The sequence below is a fragment of the Arachis hypogaea genome, chromosome 20, assembly GCF_003086295.3.
Source record: "Arachis hypogaea cultivar Tifrunner chromosome 20, arahy.Tifrunner.gnm2.J5K5, whole genome shotgun sequence".
Lineage (NCBI taxonomy): Eukaryota > Viridiplantae > Streptophyta > Magnoliopsida > Fabales > Fabaceae > Arachis > Arachis hypogaea.
This window is the reverse complement of record NC_092055.1, coordinates 89673392-89685769: the sequence shown is the minus strand read 5'-3', so window position 1 is coordinate 89685769 and position 12378 is coordinate 89673392. Positions and strand designations below refer to the sequence as shown.

Here is a 12378-nt window from a genome sequence, read left to right as displayed (position 1 = left end):
TTGAACCATGCAGATTTTGTCTTGTTTCCACGAGAACACCATTCCCTAAGCACATGTGACTCACTTTTTCCTCTTGTGACAACCGTACATGATGTGGCTTTGTCTTTTCCTCTAAATCTTCTTCCTACCTATCCAATTAAACCAAGGAAATGGTAAGCCAAAGATTAAATTTGTTACGGTGGTGTTTATCAAGTGAAAAGCAATAAAGAAAAACAAAATTTACTATATGTTTCTTATTTATGAAAAACCAACTATGTCCCTTAGGAATTTCAACAAAATTTTGGTGAACACCAAACTTGTTTTCTACTAAGTGCTTCATGTGAAACCTAATGAATGTCTATCATAATGAGTATATTCATTATAAGGAACACTTTATTTTCTACCTTAATGCAATAAACTCATACAATGATGCAATATATGGTTTATCTATTCATGAATTTGAAGCTTTGAGAAAAAGTGATTTTCTTGAAATTCATAGCATATATAGACACCAAACTTAATGTTTGGCTATATACTTTCAATGGAATGGATGAGTATATATCCTAAATTGGTTTTATGATCAGCATGCTTGAAAAGCTCTTTTAAAGTGCCTTCAGGCACACCAAACTTAGGGATCAAACATATGCTTCAAAATGATGTATGCAGTTATCAAATTTGCTCATGAGAGCTCAAATCTATGCTAGAAGAACCATTAATTATTGAAATTAAAACAAAAGCATGAATATTAAATCATGGGCTGCCTCCCATGGAGCGCTCTTTTATTGTCACTAGCTTGACATTGGTCCCTTGTTAGGGTGGCTAATGATTGTGGTGCCTCAGTTTGTCCCCTCTCACTGTGAGCCTTCTTCCTGTGCGTTGATGATCAATCTCCATATGCTCCAGTGAGAGTATCTTATTGACGATGTAGTAATCATCAGTTTGTTGATCTATCTCCAACTGCTGATATATCAACTGTACCTTGTCTCCTTTTGAGAACCCTTCAGTTGGGATTCTTTTGTTTCTCCACCCTTTTAGAATCCTTTTCTTGCTCTTCTTTCCTTTCTTTGGTGGCTCTTCTGTCTTTTCAGCAGGCTTTGTATCAGGGTCTATCTTCCTTATGATCAACTTCTCACTTTCTTCCTTCCTTCTCTTCTCATTATTTACATCTTCCTTTCCCTTTTTTTCTTCTCCACTGTCCATCTCTTGCTTCACAGGTGAGCTGATGAGTGCTTCATGGGGTTTTTCTTTCTAAAGCAAATCTTCTTCTTCAATCCTCATGCAGCTCTTCTCTTCAACAGTATGATGTACTTCCTAGAAGACATTTAGAGTGATCTTCTCATCATTTACCTTCAAAGTCATTTCTCCTTGTTCCACATCAATGATAGCCCTTGTTGTGGCCAGGAAAGGTCTTCCCAATATAATAGAGTCATTGCCCTCTTCACCTAAGTCCAGGATTACAAAATCTGCTGGAAATATGAATTTCCATACTCTGACCAAGAGATTTTTAATCACCCCCTTGGAAATTACCAGAGATCTATCCACTAGCTCCAATGACATCTGTGTAGGCTTCACTTCTTCTATAGATAGCCTTCTCACCATAGACAAAGGCATCAGGTTGATACTGGATCCTAAATCATACAGTGCCTTGTCAATGATCATGTTACCAATTGTACAAGGCAAGAAGAAGCTCCCAGGGTCTTTGAGTTTTGGTGGGATACCTTCTTGGATCACTGCACTACATTCTTGTGTCAAGATCACTGTCTCGTTTTCATTCCAGCTCCTTTTCTTGTTGATGAGCTCTTTAAGAAACTTAGCATATAGAGGCATCTGCTCTAATGCTTCAGCAAGTGGAATATTGATTTCCAGTTTCTTGAAAACTTCTAAAAACTTTGGAAACTGTTGATCTTTGATCTCCTTGTGAAATCTTTGAGGATATGGCAGAGGAGGGGTGCAAGTCTTCACTATCTTCCTCTATTCTTGTGATTGCTCCTCCATGATTTGCTTTCCCTTCTTTAAAGCTTGTGGCTGTTCCTCTTTCTCCTTAAGCTTTTCTTGGTCCTTCTCCTTAAGTGTCACTTCTTCCTTGTTGCTGGCCTCATCATTCTCAGCTGGCCTCTTGTTAGTTTTTTTGTCATTTACCAAGGTTTTTCCACTCCTTAATTGGATTTCTTTGCATTCTTCTTTGGGATTGGGAATGGTGTCACTTGGTAGTGCATTGGTTGGTCTCTCAGCTAATGTTTGCTTGGACAATTGTCCAATTTGCCTTTCCAAGTTCCTTAGTAAATCTTCATGGTTCTTGTTGGCCAATTCTTGATGCTTGATCATCTTTTCCATCATTATCTCCAAGTTGGAGGTCCTTTGAGATTCTTGGGGTGGTTGTGGTTGATTATGAGATGTGGAGGGTGAATGATAATTATTTTGGTTAGTGGATAGGTTATTGGGTGGATAGTAGTTAGGTTGGGGTTGATTGTTTTGTGGTTTTCTGTATTGGTTTTGGTTAGTGTTTTGATGGTTTTGATGGTTTGTGTTTCTGGAATTGTTCTGGTTTGAGTTTCTCTGCCAAGGCTGCTGGTTTTGGTTGTCTCCCCACTTCAAATTGGGGTGGTTCCTCCAGGATGAGTTGTAAGTGTCCCCATGGAAATCATTTTGTCTAGCTCCTTGATTGTGCATGTACTGCACTTGCTCTTGCTACTGCTCTTTATAGTTTTCCTCCTGCTGACCCCACACCAGTGGTGGTTAGTTAGTTGTGCTCACTGCTACAAGTTACAATCCATCCATCCTGGTGCACGAAATTGTGATCACACCTTTCACAACTCCGCAAAACTAACCAGCAAGTGCACTGGGTCATCCAAGTAATACCTTACGTGAGTAAGGGTCGATCCCACGGAGATTGTCGGCTTGAAGCAAGCTATAGTCATCTTGTAAATCTTAGTCAGGCGGATTCAAATGGTTATGAGGTTTTGATAATTAAGAGACAAATAAAACATAAAATAAAATAAGATACTTATGTGATTCATTGGTGGGAATTGATGTATGGAAAACGATCCAACACAAAACTCATCGGCAAGTGTACTGGGTCGTATCAAGTAATAATAACTCACATGAGTGAGGTCGATCCCACAGGGATTGAAGGATTGAGAAATTTTAGTTAGGTTGTTGATTTAGTCAAGCAAACAAGTGTTGAGTTGAGTGATTTGTGTTCAACAGAAGCTAAATTGCATGAAATTTAAAGGGAGAGGGAAAATTTATAGTAATTTAAGGGACAAAAGAAGTAAAGGAGCTGAATCTGAAAGTGCGAGTAATATAAATGACTAAAACTTAAATTGTAAGAAATGTAAATAGCTGAAGCTTAGAGTGCAAGAAATGTAAATTGCTTGAATTATAAAGGGCTTTGGGAGCTGGGATTTCAGAAAGTAAACAAGAGAAAGTAAATGACATTCATTCAGAGAAGTAAAAGATGAATTGAAATGTAGCAGATCTAAACAGAAAAGAAGAATTGCTTGGAAAAGCAAAATAGAAAATGAATTTAGCTCAATTGCACAAATTAAAAGAGAAATTGAAGATCTCAGGGGTTGAAGGAGACTAGATAACAAGTCTAGATCTCAATTCCTTCCTTGATCCAATAAGAGAATAATTGCAGAAGAAGTAAATGATGGAAGCAGTAAAGGAACCTTAGATCCAAATCACAATTCTTTGAAATTATGCAGAAAGTAAACAATAGAGATCTCAGATCAAGAATGAAACAGAATTCCTTCAATTCTCAATCCAACATTTAAAACAAAGAGTAGAAAGTGCAGAAGTAAGAACAAAGAAGAAGAAAATTCAATTCTCTTCTCAATTCCCAAACCCAAAGCTAAAATCTAAAATGAGCTCTCAAATGAAAAGTAAAAATCTAAAAAAGATCAAAACCCCTCTCTAAATCAAACTAACTTCTATTTATACACTTCCTATTTTTGGATTTTAGAATTTGGAACGGGCTTTTTAATTTTTGTGAAGAATTCAATTTAAGTGGAATTTTGGTTGAATTTTGACCATGGGCCACACTCCCAGTAGAGTGCTCGGTTGCTGACAAGAGCGCCGCATTTCCCTTTGCTGGCCTTCCAATTTTTGTGCGACACACTTCTTTGGGCAGCATCAGAGTAGCGCTCGGTGAGTGGGGAGAGTGCAGCATCCAACCTTGCCAAGTCTTGCGCACCAAACTCCTTGGCCGTGTCAAATTTTGTTGCGCTCCAAGCCTTGGTCAAGCAATAGCGCTCGGTGAACACCAAGAGCGCAGCATCCATGTTGCCTTGGTGAGGTCCTAGCTTCTAATCTCGCTGGATGCACTTCAGCCAATTTCCTTGTGAAATAAACAAAGTTAGTGCCTCCCCCTTGAGTGCAAGTCCCTGGTTCGAATCCTTGCTGAGCCCTTTTGCCTATTTTCCTTGTAAAGGAGTGTAACACTCCTTCCTTGCTCTTCATGAAGTTCCCTGGTTCGAACCTTTGCCAAACCATTTTGGCTCATTTCTTTTTGCAAGTAGCGCTTCTCTTGGTCCCTTGGCTCATGGGTTCGAACCTTGGTGGCTTTATTAGCAAATATTTCACCTTGAATTAAATTGGAATGGAGCCAAATAAAGTCATTTGTGTTAACCGAGCATTGTGATTTTTTCCTTGCTTCTTTGGTGCTCGGTTAACAAGGAGAGCACAACATTCCTTGCTTTGCTTCCTTGGCCTTGAGTAGGGCTCTCATAGAGAGTGCTGAGCTCTTAGAGAGAGCGCTATGGCTTCTCCCTTGATGCACCATGCTTTCCTTCTTCCATAGGCCACACTTTTCTTCTTCCTTAGGCAACGCTTTCCTTGTTTCTTTCTCTTCTTCACCTACAAGTAAACAAAACAACCAATCAAAGTATCACCACATTCACAAGGTTTATAAATCATTCAAAAACTAATTAATTGTAGCTTAAACCTCATGATTTAGTGTCAAATAAAGGATGGTTGATTGATTTAACAAAACCATGCAATTCCACTCCAAATTACTTATTTACAATGCAAGAAAGTGCATAAAACCTAATGAAACAAGTGAAAAATGCTTGAAAAGCTAGCATAAGATGACTTGTCATCAGGAATTTCAGATAAGCGTTTGGAGATGCTTTGTTGCTTCTGAACCTCTGCTTTCCTATTGTCTTCTTCCAATCATGCGTGCTCCTTTCCATGGCAAGTTGTATGATCCTCTCAGATGAAAAATACCAGGTATGGCTTCTGCACGGCTAATCAACTGTTGGATTTCTCGTCTCAGATGAAAAATACCAGGTACAGCTACCGCACGGCTAATCATCTGTCGGTTCTCACTAGCGTCAGAAAAGAATCTCTCTATCCTTTTGCACACTGTCACTGCGCCCAACATTCGCAAGTTTGAAGCTCGTCACAGTCATCCCTTCCCAGATCCTACTCGGAATACCACAGACAAGGTTTAGACTTTCCGGATCTCAGGAATGCTGCCAATCGGTTCTAGCCTATACCACGAAGATTTTAATCTCACGGACTCGGTCTGTGGATTAGAGACCCAAGAGAATATATTCCGGCTATCGTCCAATGACTATGTTGAAGATCATGTAGACCGCTTGTGGTTGTCAGGCACGTGGACCTTGGCTAAGCGAGTAACGAAGATAGTGGGTGATTGTCACGGGTCACCCCTTCATTTTGACATAACTGAATGTCCAGAGAAGTATGCATGTCCTTATTTAGTAGATAATTGAACTTGGTACATGGGGTCTTATGCAGACAATGGTAGCTCATTTATTACTTGCTGCTATATAAGCAATGTTTCCTCAAAGGTTTACTAAGGTTGCTGCTACAATGTTTTACTTTTTGCTTAATCCCTTGCTAGCTTTTCCTTCTTTATTTTGCTTGGAGAACTTATTACTTAATGAAAGCTTGGTGGCAAATATTGCAGTAGCCTTTAGCTTAATTTTTTTTGCTCAACATTTCTTCACATAGACACATGGCTCACAATTTCTTCCTAGGAACATTGATGCCCAGCATCTCTTTGGATCACTAAATGTTTTGTAGCTAGGTTGCTCTTGATAGTGGACTTTTGGTTGGAAATCCCAAATCAGTTGATCTAAGTGGCGAAGTTTCAAAATACTCCTCAGAACCTACTTGTCCAAGCTTATCCTAGTACAAAAACACCACAGCCATATGTCCTAGGGTCCAAGCTATTAGTGTCTAGCCTTATTGTTTGTTTCTTTATCAATTCTTGGCTTTTCTCTTTCTTTTTCTTTTTTTTTTGAATCATTATCAAGGGAACTTTCATTAATTGACAGATTATAGCAGCAAACTAACTCACACTTCAAGGAACATGTTATTATGCAGCTTTTTGTTTTATGATCTAACAATTGATTCAAACAATTACCACCATTGAATTTCATTCTCATTTCTACAACATTGGACAATCACTTTTCTAAACCAAACATTTTTCTTTTATTTATTGCAGAAAGGAATATAAAACAAAATTCAAGCTAATGATGGATGACAAAAATTATGCAGATCCAAGTATTTCTCAGTAAACATTTTCACTTGCATTTAATTGAACACTTCAGCAAGACATATAGGAATTTCCAAATTAAAGTACTTCAAAGCAGCAAGGATTAAGTATCAATACAACCTGTTGGGAATGTCTTCTCAGCTCTTTTTCTGTCATCATTATTTCTCCTTGTTACATTTCCTTTGGACAATGATGCAGGTTCCCTCCACAGATTGAATGTTTTCATGTATACTCTTCACAAGTTGCTTGTTTCTCAAGCCCTTAAGCAAATGGTTAGCTAACACGACTTATTTGTGAGCATTTTGAACTTACTTTGGTGTGTGAATACCAAACTTAGTTCCTTGCCAATGTTTCTTATACATCAAGTTAACCATATGTGAAATCCTTTTGTCTCTGCCAAGGGTAATAGAACTAAAGACTAGAAAACAACAGATTGGTTAAATGGTTTATTTGATTGCTTGGAGCTAGCATTATGCAGAAGGTGAGAGTGTGTCTTAAGATGAGATTTTTTTGGTGGAACACCAAACTTAGAATCCTTCATTTTCTCTTAGATTATTTTGGTGTACAACACCAAACTTAGCTCCTTGCAATACAGGTAAAACTAATTAACCTTTTTATTGAAATGTCTATGAAAAGAAAACTACCTCAGGTTGGGTTGCCTCCCAACAAGCGCTTCTTTATTGTCACTAGCTTGACATCGGGCCTTCATTAGGGTGGTTGATGACGGTAGTGTCTCAGCTTGTCTCCCCTCACTGTAAGCTTCCTTCCAGTGCCCTGATGTTTAATTTCTGCATGCTCCAATGAGAGTATCCTACTGACAGCGTAGTAGTCATCGACTTGTTGGTTTGTTCCCAACTGTTGGTAGATTAACTGTATTTTATCTCCCTTTGAAAATCCCTCAGTTGGTATCTTTTTGTTCTTCTACACTTTTTAAGCTTTTTTCTTGCTTTTCTTCCTCCTTTTTGGTGATCCTTCTCCTTTGACAGTGGGCTGCATCTCATTTTCTTCTTGTTTTCCCTCATCACTCTGCACAGTTTCATTTTTCATCCATCCTGCTTTGTTGCTTATTTCTTACTTTGGAAGGGAATTAGTGAGTGTCTTGTTGGTTCCTTCCTTCCACTGTAGATCTCCTTTGTTGATCTCCATGCAGTCTTTCTTTTCATCAGAGTGCTGTGTTTTTGGAAAGAGATTTAGAGTAATGATTTCATCATGCATTCTCAAGGTTAATTTCCCTTGTTCCACATCTATAATAGCCCTTGCCGTCGCCAAGAATGGTCTTCCTAGAATGATGGAATTACCTCCTTCCTCATCTAGGTCCAGAATCACAAAGTCTGCAGGGAATATGAACTTGTCTCCTTTGACCAAAAGGTTTTCAATCACACCTTTGGAAAACACCACGGACTTGTCCACTAGCTCTAGTGACATCTGTATGGGCTTTACCTCCTCTATGCACAGCCTTTTCATCAGATAAGAGGGCATTAGATTGGTGCTTGCTCCTAACTCACACATTGCTTTATTGATGCTTATGTTGCCAATGGTACAAGGTAGGAAAAAGCTTCCAGGGTCCTCAAGTTTTGGGGGAGGCCCTTTCTGGATTAATGCACTGCATTCTTCAGTGAGCAATATAGTTTCCTTTTCATGCCAACTTCTCTTTTTATTGATAAGCTCTTTAAAGAACTTTGCATATAGAGGTGATGAGCGGTTAATTTATATGATTTTTGGCATTGTTTTTACATGGTTTTTAGTATGATTTAATTAGTTTTTAGTATATTTTTATTAGTTTTTAAATAAAAATCACATTTCTGAACTTTACTATGAGTTTGTGTATTTTTCTGTGATTTCAGGTAATTTCTGGCTGAAATTGAGGGACTTGAGCAAAAATCAGATTCAGAAGCTGAAGAAGGACTGCAGATGTTGTTGGATTCTAACCTCCCTGCACTCAAAGTAGATTTTCTGGAGCTACAGAAGTCCAAATGGCATGCTATCAATTGCGTTGGAAAGTAGACATCTAGGGCTTTCCAAAAACATATAATAGTTCATACTTTGCCCGAGTTTAGACGACGCAAACTGGCGTTCAACGCCAGAAACAGGTTGCAAAGCAGAGTTAAACGCCAGAAACAGGTTACAAACTGGCGTTTAACTCCAAGGAAGACCTCTACACGTGAAAGCTTCAATGCTCAGCCCAAGCACACACCAAGTGGGCCCGAAAGTGGATTTCTGCATCATTTACTTATTTTTGTAACCCTAGTAACTAGTTTAGTATAAATAGAACTTTTTACTATCATCTTTGGATCATTTTTTTGGATCTTTTGATCATTTTAGATCTCTAGACCTCCATGGGAGGCTGGCCACTCGGCCGTGTCTACCCTATTTTTACTTATGTATTTTCAACGGTGGAGTTTCTACATACCATAGATTAAGGTGTGGAGCTCTGCTATTCCTTATGATTTAATGCAAAGTACTATTGTTTTTCTATTCAACTCAAGCCTGTTTCTTCTCTAAGATATTCATTCGCACACAAGAACATGATGAATGTGATGATTATGTGACGCTCATCACCATTCTCACTTATGAACGCGTGCCTGACAAACACTTCCATTCTACATGAAAGCAAGCTTGAATGCATATCTCTTAGCCTCCTGATTTACGATCAAAGTCTTCGTGCTATAGGCTAGAATTATTGGCAGCCATTCTTGAGATCCGGAAAGTCTAAACCTTGTCTGTGGTATTCCGAGTAGGATCTGGGAAGGGATGGCTGTGACGAGCTTCAAACTCGCGAGTGCTGGGCATAGTGATAGACGCAAAAGGATTACTGAATCCTATTCTAGCATGATTGAGAATCGATAGATGATTAGCCGTGCGGTGACAGCGCATTTGGACCATTTTCACTGAGAGGACGGGATGTAGCCATTGACAACGGTGATGCCCAACATACAGCTTGTCATGGAAAGGAGTATGAGGGATTGGATAAAAGCAGTAGGAAAGCAGAGGTTCAGAAGGAATAAAAGCATCTCCATACGTTTATCTGAAATTCTCTCCAATGAATTACATGAGTATCTCTATCTTTATTTACGTTTTATTTATCTTTTAATTATTAAAACTCTATAGCCATTTGAATCTGCCTGACTGAGATTTACAAGGTGACCATAGCTTGCTTCAAGCCGACAATCTCCGTGGGATCGACCCTTACTCACGTAAGGTTTATTACTTGGACGACCCAGTGCACTTGCTGGTTAGTTGTGCGAAGTTGTGACAAAGAACTAAGATTATGAACGTGCGTATCAAGTTTTTGGCGCTGTTACCAAGGAATGAACGATCACGATTTCGTGCACCAAGTTTTTGGCACCGTTGCCGGGGATTGTTCAAGTTTGGACAACTGACGGTTCATCTTGTTGCTCAAATTAGGTAATTTTATTTTAATTTAAAGCTTTTTATTAATTATTTTCGACAAATTCAAAAAAAAATATTTTTCTTTTTCGTTCTTCCCAAAATAATTTTCGAAAAAATCAAAAAAAAATTTTTAAAATCATAAAAACCAAAAATATTTTGTGTTTCTTGTTAGAGTCTTATGTCAAGTTTTAAGTTTAGTGTCAATTGCATCTTGTTAATTTTTTCTTAATTTTCGAAAAATTCATGCATGTGTTCCTCATGATCTTCAAGTTGTTCTTGATGAATTTATTTGTTTGATCTTTAAATTTTCTTGTTTTGTGTCTTTTCTTGTTTTTCATATGCATTTTTGAATTATTAGTGTCTAAGGTTTAAAAATTTTTAAGTTTGGTGTCTTGCATGTTTTTCTTTTCTTAAAAATTTTCAAAAATAAGTCTTGATGTTCATCTTGATCTTCAAAGTGTTCTTGGTGTTCATCTTGACATTCAAAGTATTCTTGCATGCATTATGTGTTTTGATCTTAATTTCTTGTGTTTTGCATCATTTTTATGTTTTTCTCTTTCCTCATTAAAAATTCAAAAAAAATAAAAAACAATATCTTTCCTTGTTTTACTCATCAATTTCAATTTCAAAATTCTATCTTTTTCAAATATTTTTCATTTATTTTTACATAATTTTCGAAATTTCTTTTTATTTTTTAAAATTGATTTTCAAAATCTTTTTCTCATTCTTAGTTCATATTTTCGAAAATCTCACTAACATTTAATGTTTTAATTCAAAAATTTTTTTAAGTTGTTACTTGCCTATTAAGAAAGGTTCAATCATTGAATTTTAAAATCATATCTTTTAGTTTCTTGTTAGTCAAGTAATCAACTTTAATTTTAAAAATTAAATCTTTTTAATTTCCTTTTCAAATATTTTTCAAATTAAATTTCAAATCATATCTTTTTCAAAAATCAATTTTCAAAATCTTTTCTAACTTCCTATCTTTTCAAATTTGATTTTCAAATCCTTTTTCAATTAACTACCTGACTTTTTGTTTGATTTTAAAAGTTTTCTATTTCAATCATATCTTTTTCAAAACCACCTAACTAATTTTCTCTCTCTAATTTTTGAAAACTCCTTCCCCATTTTTCAAAATTCTTTTTAATTAACTAATTGTTTTAAATTTTAATTTAATTTTATTTCTCCTTTTAATTTTCGAATTCTAATTAATATTTAAAATAAAAAAATATTTTTATTTTATTTTAATTAATTTTCGAATTTTTCTCTTCTCCTTCTTCTATTCTCCTCTTCTTCTACTCACATAAAGAAATCTCTATACTGTGACATAGAGGATTCCATATTTTCTTTGTTCTCTTCACTTTCATATGAGTAGGAACAAGGATAAAGGCATTCTTGTTGAAGCTGATCCTGAACATGAAAGAACTCTTAAATGGAAACTAAGAGAAGCTAAATCACAACTCCCTGGAGAGGACCTAACAGAAATTTTTGAAAAAGGAAAAGACATGGCAGCCGAAAATAACAACAATGCCAATAATGTAAGGAAGATGCTTGGTGACTTCATTACACCCTCTTCTGACTTCTGTAGAAGAAGCATCTCAATTCCTGCCATTGGAGCAAACAACTTTGAGCTTAAGCCTCAATTAGTTTCTCTAATGGAACAGAATTGCAAGTTTCATGGACTTCCATTGGAAGATCCTCATCAGTTCTTAGCTGAATTCTTGCAAATCTGTGACACTTTTAAGACTCATGGGGTTGACCTTGAGGTCTACAGGCTAATGCTTTTCCCTTTTGCTGTAAGAGACAGAGTTAGAACATGGTTGGATTCACAACCTAAGGAAAGCCTGAACTCTTAAGAAAAGCTGGTCAGTGCTTTCCTGGCCAAATTCTTTCCACCTCAAAAGATGAGCAAACTTAGAGTGGAAATCCAAACCTTCAGACAGAAGGAAGGTGAGTCCCTCTATGAAGCTTGGGAGAGATACAAGCAACTGACCAAAAAGTGTCCTTCTGACATGCTTTCAGAATGGACCATCCTGGATATATTCTATGATGGTCTGTCTGAATTATCAAAGATGTCATTGGACCATTCTGCAGGTGGATCCATTCACCTAAAGAAAACACCTGCAGAAGCTCAGGAACTCATTGACGTGGTTACAAATAACCAGTTCATGTACACTTCTGAAAGGAATCCTGTGAGTAATGGGACACCTCAGAGGAAGGAAATTCTTGAAATTGATACTCTGAATGCCATATTGGCTCAGAACAAAATATTGACTCAGCAAGTCAATATGATTTCTCAGAGTCTAAATGGATTGCAAGCTGCATCCAACAGTACTAAAGAAGCATCTTCTGAAGAAGAAGCTTATGATCCTGAGAACCCTGCAATAGCAGAGGTGAATTACATGGGTGAAGCCTATTGAAACACCTATAATCCCTCATGGAAAAATCATCCAAATTTCTCATGGAAGGATCAACAAAAGCCTCAA

At 37.1% G+C, this 12378-nt stretch overlaps 1 non-coding gene across 1 annotated transcript; it reads right to left on the bottom strand.

The window, feature by feature from the left end:
* Nucleotides 1–11802: 11802 nt before the first annotated feature.
* LOC112786964 (small nucleolar RNA R71) lies at nt 11803–11910 on the bottom strand. The gene has a single exon (XR_003194405.1). It is a non-coding gene; the product is annotated as a small nucleolar RNA R71 (small nucleolar RNA).
* Between the last annotated feature and the right edge of the window lie 468 nt (nt 11911–12378).